We start from the raw sequence: 8,596 nt of genomic DNA, 5'->3' as shown, positions 1-8,596 counted from the left end.
CCTACACTCAACGTGTGCTCTGATACCATCTTGTAGCGACCCGACCTCAAACGGTCAAGTCTCTGTGCTTCAGTGTCATCCCTGTATCGGTAATGTTGACACACACAGTACTCGAAGGATTTATAACAGAGTAGCAATCACACACTTATTACATCGAATGTCTCAAAATAGAACTTATTACAATAAATATGGCTTAAGGCCATCTAATATGATAACAGCGGAAGGCTTGGAAGATAAAGTGAGTCCATCAACTCCAACGGCATAGCTGAGCTGCACGACAACGACCTAACAAACCTTACTCCTCATCTGAAAAGTCTGCAACATAATACGTTGCAGCCCGAAAACGGGTCAGCACATGGTAGAGCAAGAACAGAATAATGCTATCACTATATGCATATTTGGCCGGTGGAAAGCTCTACAGTTAAAGTTTTGCGAAAAGCCAATTTTTCCGTACAACAAAGGAATATATTTTATTTTACTATCATGGTAGTTGAAACATCATTGAGAAGGTTCCTCCAACTCAATCCCAATTAAAAAGTAATTATCAACCCAAAATATTAATTTAGAGTGATGAGATACATATGATAATCCAAGTACTAGATACTCAAGATGTCCATAACCGGGGACACGGCTAACCATGATTAGTTTGTACACTCTACAGAGGTTTGCGCACTTTTCCCCACAAGACTCGATCTCCTCCGTTGGATTTCTCGCACTATATGGTGTTTGAGAAACAGATGACCGAGACACAGTCTTTCAAAAGCATTAACTCTCTACTCCAGATAGACTATACCACCTACAACCCACTACCTGCTAGTCTACCTCTTCAAGAGCTTCACGCAACTTACTCAACTATGCTAGAGCCCATAATAGCTTGTGGCTGCACACGGAAGTTTCTAGCATGAAATATCTCAGTTCCCTTTGACCCTGGGTGACGGACCTTAGGATTATCACACGGGTACTCCGGGATATCCTAGGACAACACTGGATTCTCCAGGTGCCCGACAAGCAATCCACCCAGATGTGTATTAAAGTTGCCACCTTAAGTTGAACCATTAATTAACAATCTCACATCTGTCATGGTTTCACTCAAACCCAATCCACGTCTACGAGCATATAAGCAATATGTAGAAGTAACTCCCAAGGGTTTGATAATAACAGGGCAATAGGTTCTACCTCATCAACTACTTCCCAATACCACATGTTATCAAGCCCTAACCATGCAATGTTTGAGGGTTGAAACTAATGCATAAAAACTGGGTGATAAAAGGATATGATCAAAGTGTTACTTGCCTTGGTGATGATCCGCAAAAACCTAGAGACTCGATGTAGCACGCTTCGCACTCCGGGTACTCTATCGCAATCAAACAAGCATACAATAAGCAATCAAACAAGGGCACGAGTAAAACTCAAATAAGAGATCTAACCAAAAAGTTCAACTTAAGAACTCCAGTTTGCAAAAAGAATCAAATCAAACGGAGCAACGAAACTCAAACTGCGAAAGAAACAAGATCCGATTACTAATCTGGACTAAAGTCAAATTTTATTGTATCAAAATCTTGTTCAAGTTGGTTAAATGGAAAGAGGGTTTTGAGAAGAAACTCTAGGCACTTGAATCACCTGATTCCGATAAACGAGCGAAAAGTTATACTAAAATGAAAATCGGATTAGAAATCGCGATTGAAAATAATCGCGGAAAATCTGAGAAAAAGAAAAACTGATGAACACGCTAACGAACGAACGTTCGCTGTCTGCGGTTAAACGGCGAAAACCGTTCGTTAAAACGAACGTAAAAATGGCCGTTCGCTAAATAACTAAACCGAAAATAAACCGAACCGGATCTAATAAAAAACACAGATCGAGGGTTTCGAAAAAACCAAACGGTTTTCTCACGAAAACCGAGGCGGCTACATCGGGACCGGCGACTCCGGCGCGGGGCGGCGGCGGCAGCGGTGGCGGCGTGTGGCGGCGGCGGGCGGCTAGGGTTAGGGTTTCGGGGCGAGGCGAGGCTAATCTGGCTTAGGTGCGGCTTGTAAGAGGGTCGGCCCGAGGTCTCCTGGCCGGGTACGGCCCGAAGTCGGTTTGACTTTTTTTTAAATAACTCCAACGTGCAAAAAAAGGAAGAAAATAAATACTAAACGGACTCCAAAAATTCCGAAATAAATTTTCCCCGTCCTCTAAAAATAAGCCGGACAAGGTGAACATTTACTTGGGCCTAAAATGCAATTTTGAAAAATGCATATTTTTCCTAATTCAAATAAAATAGCGATAAAACTCCGAATAGAAAATCTTATTTGATTTTAATATTAAATCTTCGATATTTCTCTATTTTGAGGAAGTCATTTTATCCTCTCTCTTTTATTTTTATAAAAGAAATAATCAAAGAGAAAATAATTAAAACCAAACGATCCTCTTTCCAAAATTCAAGAAAACTCGAATATGAAAATAATGAAATCCCCAACTCTCTCCATAGGTCCTTGAGTTGCGTAGAATTTCTAGGATCAAGCCAAAAATGCAATAAAATATGATATGCAATGATGATCTAATGTATAACATTCCAAATTGAAAATTTAGGATGTTACAGGCAGACTGGGCGTCGGCACTGCACGTGCTTGTCCACGCTCGTCGTAGTTGCGGAGAGTCACACACGATGCCCTCCGCTGCCCGTATTCACAGAAAACTGCCTGGAATGCCCGCCAACCGGCGTGATACTTGTCGGTGGCTGGTCAGACGATGTGATCCTTCGTCGGTCCCTCCGGGCGACATTCTCTGACTTACAGGACAGAGCCAAGGACAGGAACCCCATGGACGACACCAAGGAAACATCTGTGACAATAGTGGAGGACGGGGTGGACGATATCTAGGGAGGATGATGGGGGCCTGCGACAAGGATGGGGGGGAGGATGGACGACGACGATGGCTCGGACATGGGAAATGGTGGATGGTCATGGGAGGAGGACGATGTACTTGAGAGATTTGATGCAATTTATGGTGAGGTCGGTCTATCTGGCCTGCTGTGGCAGAGGCGCTCGCACGCGTCTGAGCCTCCTCATATTGGTCTTAGATTTGGGCTCATATGAGGAGTGCCGGTCAACTCGGACATATAGAGTCGGCATGAGGTGGCCGCCTGGGTTGGGTTTATTTGATCGGTTAGTGACCAGGCTATGTGCCCGGTCGTGGGGTCGGGTCTCTCACTACTCTCCCGGTTGTAGTCAATGTTGTTAGTGTTGCGATCAATACTGGCATTGCCATCGGCTTCATTTTTTCAATTGTCTGTTTATTGCATAAAGCGGGCTATTCCGTATCTTTTGTTTCTTCTATCTTTATGGAATTGCAGGAGCCTGGCCTCGTTTCCAAAGAAAATAAATGTTGGTGTGTAGATAATGTAATTAGGTGAGTCCATAGGGTCTAAAATGTAAATTGTACAGACAATATATAAATCAGCAGAGAGAATGGATCGGGAAGGATCGATCCAGAATTTCCCCAAATCTTCTTCCTGCTACATCCAATCCCTAGCTCCAATCTCCCAAATCCCACATGATTTCCAACATGGAATCAGGGTAGGTTAACCGCGCGTGATTTTTGACCCTGGTGGTGGCCGATTGCGGCGCTGTGTCGCTGTGATTTGGGGTTGTGTGTTTTTGTTGGTGCGCATCCATCTCTATCGACGCGAGCTGCCGCTGCTCTCTCGAAGCGCTACGGAAGGAGTGCCGTGACCGGCGTACTGCTGCCTGTCGCATCGCCGGCTTCCATCTGGTGCGTACACCCCGTGCTGAAATTGGATGTGTGTCCTAGCCCGCCAGGAAGTTACTTGCTGATGATGCGTCGCTCATGTCCAAGCAGTAAGCTGGCTTGCTAGGTGTCCGATTGATTGCAAGGATAGCTGATTAATAGTGTGTGTTGCCTTTGGACAATTGTGATTAGTGCTACCGGAAAGTTCATTTTGATTGGTGGCCGGATTAAAATACTCTGCTCGTGCTGCCTGTGTGCATTTGAGAGCAACTCGTAGAAGTACATCTACTTGCCATCAGCATTTGTACTGGTGTATTGTTGCTAGTGGAGTGCTGCAAACTCAAGTCCTGTGTGACTAGCTCTTGTTTGGGTTGCAGTGAGTCATGGCAGATTCAAGCAAGGACAAAGCAGGTGACTCTAGTGTGGATAAGTTGTATGAAATTTTAAGCAAAGTATTTGAGCAGCAGCAACAACAACTTAAAGTGGTTCCTGAAACTGTCAAGTATGCACTTGAGCCTAATCCAGTAAAGTTGGATGGACCAGGCAATTACATTAGTTGGGCACGTCATGCCCAGTTAATTCTGAGTTCTCATGGCTATGAAGAATTGCTTAGTGCTGATGAAGAGAAATTGAAAAGTGGCACTAGCACTAAACAGATCAGTGATAGAGTTTTGGTGTGGTTATTAGGAAGCATGGAACCACCGATATGAGAAGAAGTTGAGACTATGACCACTGTATTTGAAGTGTGGAAAGCTTTAGAGAAGCAATTTTCAGGAAAATCAAATAAGATGCAGACTACTCGCATCATGCAGGAGTTGACTAACTTGAAGCAAGGCTCAAAATCAGTGACTGAGTATGCAGGCGAGATGAAGAGATTGTATAGGGAGTTGCATTATTACCATCCTTTTCAACCCGTTGACAAGAATGATGTGGTTGTTCATCATACCTAGTTTGAACCATTTGTGGGCAAGCTCTTCCTTGATGGCCTAAATCAGGAGTTTGATCTCCGCCGCCAGCTAATATTCTCCAAAACTGAATGGCTAAGCCTTGATGATATCATTTCCAATGTGATTGAGGAGGAGACTCGTCTTTCTCAACCCAATGATCATGTTCAAGAAAAATCAGATGCACGTGCACCCTAACCATACAAGCTCGTCGTGCTCCTAAGACCTTTGCTAAAATAGGTAAAAGCAAACTTTTTTTCAACCATTGCAAAAGGCCTGGACACACAAAGGATTCATGCTTTGAGTTGCATGGTTATCCAACTTGGTGGGAAAAAGGAAAGTCTCAGACAGGGGGAGGTCAAGGAGCTCATAAAAGACAGGCGAATCTCACTACATCCAAGAGGGAGCCATCGGTAGTAGATGTGCGAGCTCTTGAGGATTTCACCTCCAAGATTAGACTCTCAGAAGACTTGTCTTCCTTCTAGGATTCCTCTAAAGCTGAAACTAGTTTGCATGCCACTTCACACCAAGGTATGACACCTCACCAGACCCACAATTCTACAACGCAATCAAAATCTTTGATTATTGATGCATGAGCTACCAATCACATGACAGGAGCTTCAAATATATTCACTTCCTATACACCTTGTTCAGGTAAGGACAAAGTACGTGTAGCTGATGGATCCATGGCACCTATCACAGGACGTGGATCTGTTAGGTGCACTAAGACATTGTCCTTACCTCATGTGTTACATGTTCCTAAATTTCCAGTCAATCTCTTGTCAGTTAGCTCTATTACTGAATCTCTCAATTGTAGAGGTTTGTTTTATCCTACCTGGTGTGCTTTTCAGGAGCTAGAGATAGGGAGACTGTTGGGGACTAGGACCGTGCATGATGGACTCTACTATCTTGATGAAGGGAGTGATGGAGTTGCTTTTGCATCATGCGTGTCTCCTAGTCAAGAACTACTACTATACCATTGCAGGCTTGGGCATCTCTCTTTTGCTGCATTATTTCGCATTTACCCCTCTCTTTTCAAGTTGTGTCCTAGGGAGCTGCTTGTATGTGATGCTTGTGAATTGGCTAAACATACAAGAGGTTCATATCCTAGTATAGGATTAAGAAGTGCCAAACCATTTGAAATGATTCACTCAGATGTTTGGGGACCCTGTGAGGTTCGTTCGATTTTTGGGAATCGATGGTTTGTAACTTTTATCGATTGCTTTAGTCGTTACACTTGGCTCTATCTCTTGAAGCATAAGAGTGATGTGTGCTTAGTTTTTAAAGATCTATGTGCTCTCATTAAAAATCAACATGGGGCAACTATTAAAACCTTACGTTCAGACAATGGTACAGAGTACATGAACCAGGAGTTTGGACAGTTTCTTGTCTCAAACGGCATTGAGCATCAAACTACCTGTGTTAACACTCCAAAACAAAATGGTGTTGTAGAGCGTAAAAATAGACATTTGCTTGAGGTTGCACGCACACTTATGTTTACAATGAACGTGCCTAAATTTTTTTGGGGGGAAGCAGTAAAAACTGTAACATATTTGATAAATCGTATGCCTCTTCGAGTTCTTGGCCATAAGACTCCTGCTGAGTGTCTCTTGAAATCTAATGATTTTGTAGTTCCTCCAAAGGTCTTTGGGTGTGTTTGCTTTGTGCATGATTATAGGAACTCTGTTGGAAAATTAGATCCCCATGCTCTCAAATGTGTTTTCATGGGTTATTCTCCCTCTCAAAAGGGTTATAGGTGTTGGTGCCCTTCGGAGCACCGGTTTTTTGTGAGCATTATCGGGGATATACCCCGCGGTATGATCCGGACGGAGTTATAACCCGGCTGGGACTTAGTAAGCCGGCAGGTGTTAAAGCAGGTGGTAAACCGGCAGGTGTTAAGACAGATGGTAAACCGGTTGGTGTTAAGTCAGACGGTAAACCAGCAGGTTGTTAAACCGGCTGACAGTTAAGACAGACAGGTAAAACAGGCAGTTAACCCAGACGGTAAACCAGTCGGTTGTTAAACCGGCTGACAGTTAAGACAGGGGTTAAGTCAGATCATAACTCAGCAGATATTCTTAAACCGGCAGACCATCTTAAACCGGCAGAAGTTAACTCCCAGCAGACAATCTTAAACCGGCACCAGTTAACTCCCGGCAGGTAGTGGTAACTGGGTTGCTAGGAGTTATGAAGCCCGAGACGTTATGAAGCCCAAGATGTTAAGAAGCCCATGAAGAGAAGTCATAATAGTTAAGTCTTAAGTCCGAGTTGGACTCTACATGTAACCCGCCCCTTCAACATATATAAGGAGGGGCAGGGCTCCCCAAAGAGGGACAAGTAAGAAGAAACAATCTTAAAGGGTTGGGGTTAACTGGGAGAGCCGGTTTACGGCGACTTCCTCATGACCATAATGAGATCTAGCCACAAAAAGCATGTAGGGCTATTACCGGATGATGTTTCCCGAGGCCCGAAGCTATCTAAATCCTTGTCTTGTGTTGTGTATCTCAATTTCGTTCAACCCCTCTCAATCTATCACATAGATGCGTTGGCCTCACGACTAAGTCCTCACACTAGGACATCTGCCGTGACGATTCTACGACAGTTGACGCCCACCGTGGAGCTCGCACACAGTGGTGTTGAAATTTTGGAGGGATATCTTCAGGGATCGAGAAGCTTGCAATCGGTCAGACAAGAAGGAAGCAAGCACAGAAGACGTACATCAACTCTAGATTATAAGATTGGGGCTTGAGTTCAAGAAAAGTCCGAATTGCTATGTCTACGCGCGTCGGCCGCAGCTATCTACGATCCGCCGAGGCTGATGGCGATCCAGCAAGCTGTCAAGTCGCCGAATTTGTTTTTTGGAAAAACTTCCATCATCTGAATCCAGATAATCTCTGGTCAAATCCGTTCTGGTCTCAATATAATCCGGATGCACGTAATCAAAGTGCCGTGGTGGATTAGTATGCATTAGTTGCAGCTCGTCGTTCGAGATCTAATTAATTTTGGGAGTTGTTTCTTCACGGGATAAAGCCAATACCATCATCTGGGTTTTTTCCTAAACTACTAGCAGTTGAAGAAGAAGAAGATTATAACCCGGATTCCCCGCTCCGAGCCGGCCACGGCATCTCCTCACCTCGTTGACCCGCCTGTTTCTCTTTCTACCGTGGGTCAGCCCGGCCGTAAGTCGCCCGGACAACTCGCCGCCGTGCAAAATTGTCCCGGACCGATCTGCACACTGCAAGTTGTAATTCCTGCGTCCATGGTCGTTGCTACTCCCGAGAAGAAAAAATTGCAGCAGTGCACGCCTGACTATTACTGGTGTGTTCTCCGTGTCATCACATAAAGGCATCAACCAAAGCCAAACAACCGAAGCAAGCTACGCCGAGGCCACCACCGCCGATGGCCGCAGCACTGCTGTCGTCCGCCAGAGATGCTGCCCTGCTTCTTGAGTCGCCGCTACTCCTGCGGTTACGGCCGCGACGCCCGGCTGCCTCCGCGTATATTGGTCTCGGTCAGGGGTGAGCGCTGAATCGAGTCCACTGTCAGGTCAACGGAGCGCAGCTTGAACTGGCCCTTCCCTCGCCCGTGTCGCCTCTGAGATGCTTCAGTACGCTTCAAGACAATAATGTTGGGCCGGGTCTGACCCGTAGTGGCCTCGCCTCCGCGATCTCAAGCTCACTGCCGCTCTGCACCACTATCGAGGACGCCGCCGAGCGGCCTCATCGAGCCGCCCCCGTTGAGCTGCTGTCCTTGAGACGCCGCTCACACAACCACCGCAAGCCGGCCTTCTCCCGCCGGATCACTTCCGCCTCCTCATTCAGACTTGTCGCGCGCATCCCGTGCTTCCCGAGCTGCCACCCATCATGTTAGTGCGGCCTCGCCGCCGCGAATGCCCGTGAATCCGCGTCAAAACTTGCTGT

General features: G+C 45.6%; 1 long non-coding RNA gene across 1 annotated transcript; it reads left to right on the top strand.

Moving 5' to 3' along the window:
* The first annotated feature begins 3,468 nt into the window (after window positions 1-3,468).
* On the top strand, window positions 3,469-5,891 carry LOC125516259. Its single transcript, XR_007287326.1, has 2 exons — window positions 3,469-5,207; window positions 5,528-5,891. It is a non-coding gene; the product is annotated as an uncharacterized LOC125516259 (long non-coding RNA).
* Window positions 5,892-8,596: the final 2,705 nt, after the last annotated feature.

This window comes from Triticum urartu, chromosome 6 (assembly GCF_003073215.2).
Source record: "Triticum urartu cultivar G1812 chromosome 6, Tu2.1, whole genome shotgun sequence".
In the NCBI taxonomy this organism is placed as follows: domain Eukaryota; kingdom Viridiplantae; phylum Streptophyta; class Magnoliopsida; order Poales; family Poaceae; genus Triticum; species Triticum urartu.
This window is presented reverse-complemented; position numbering and strand designations above follow the sequence as displayed.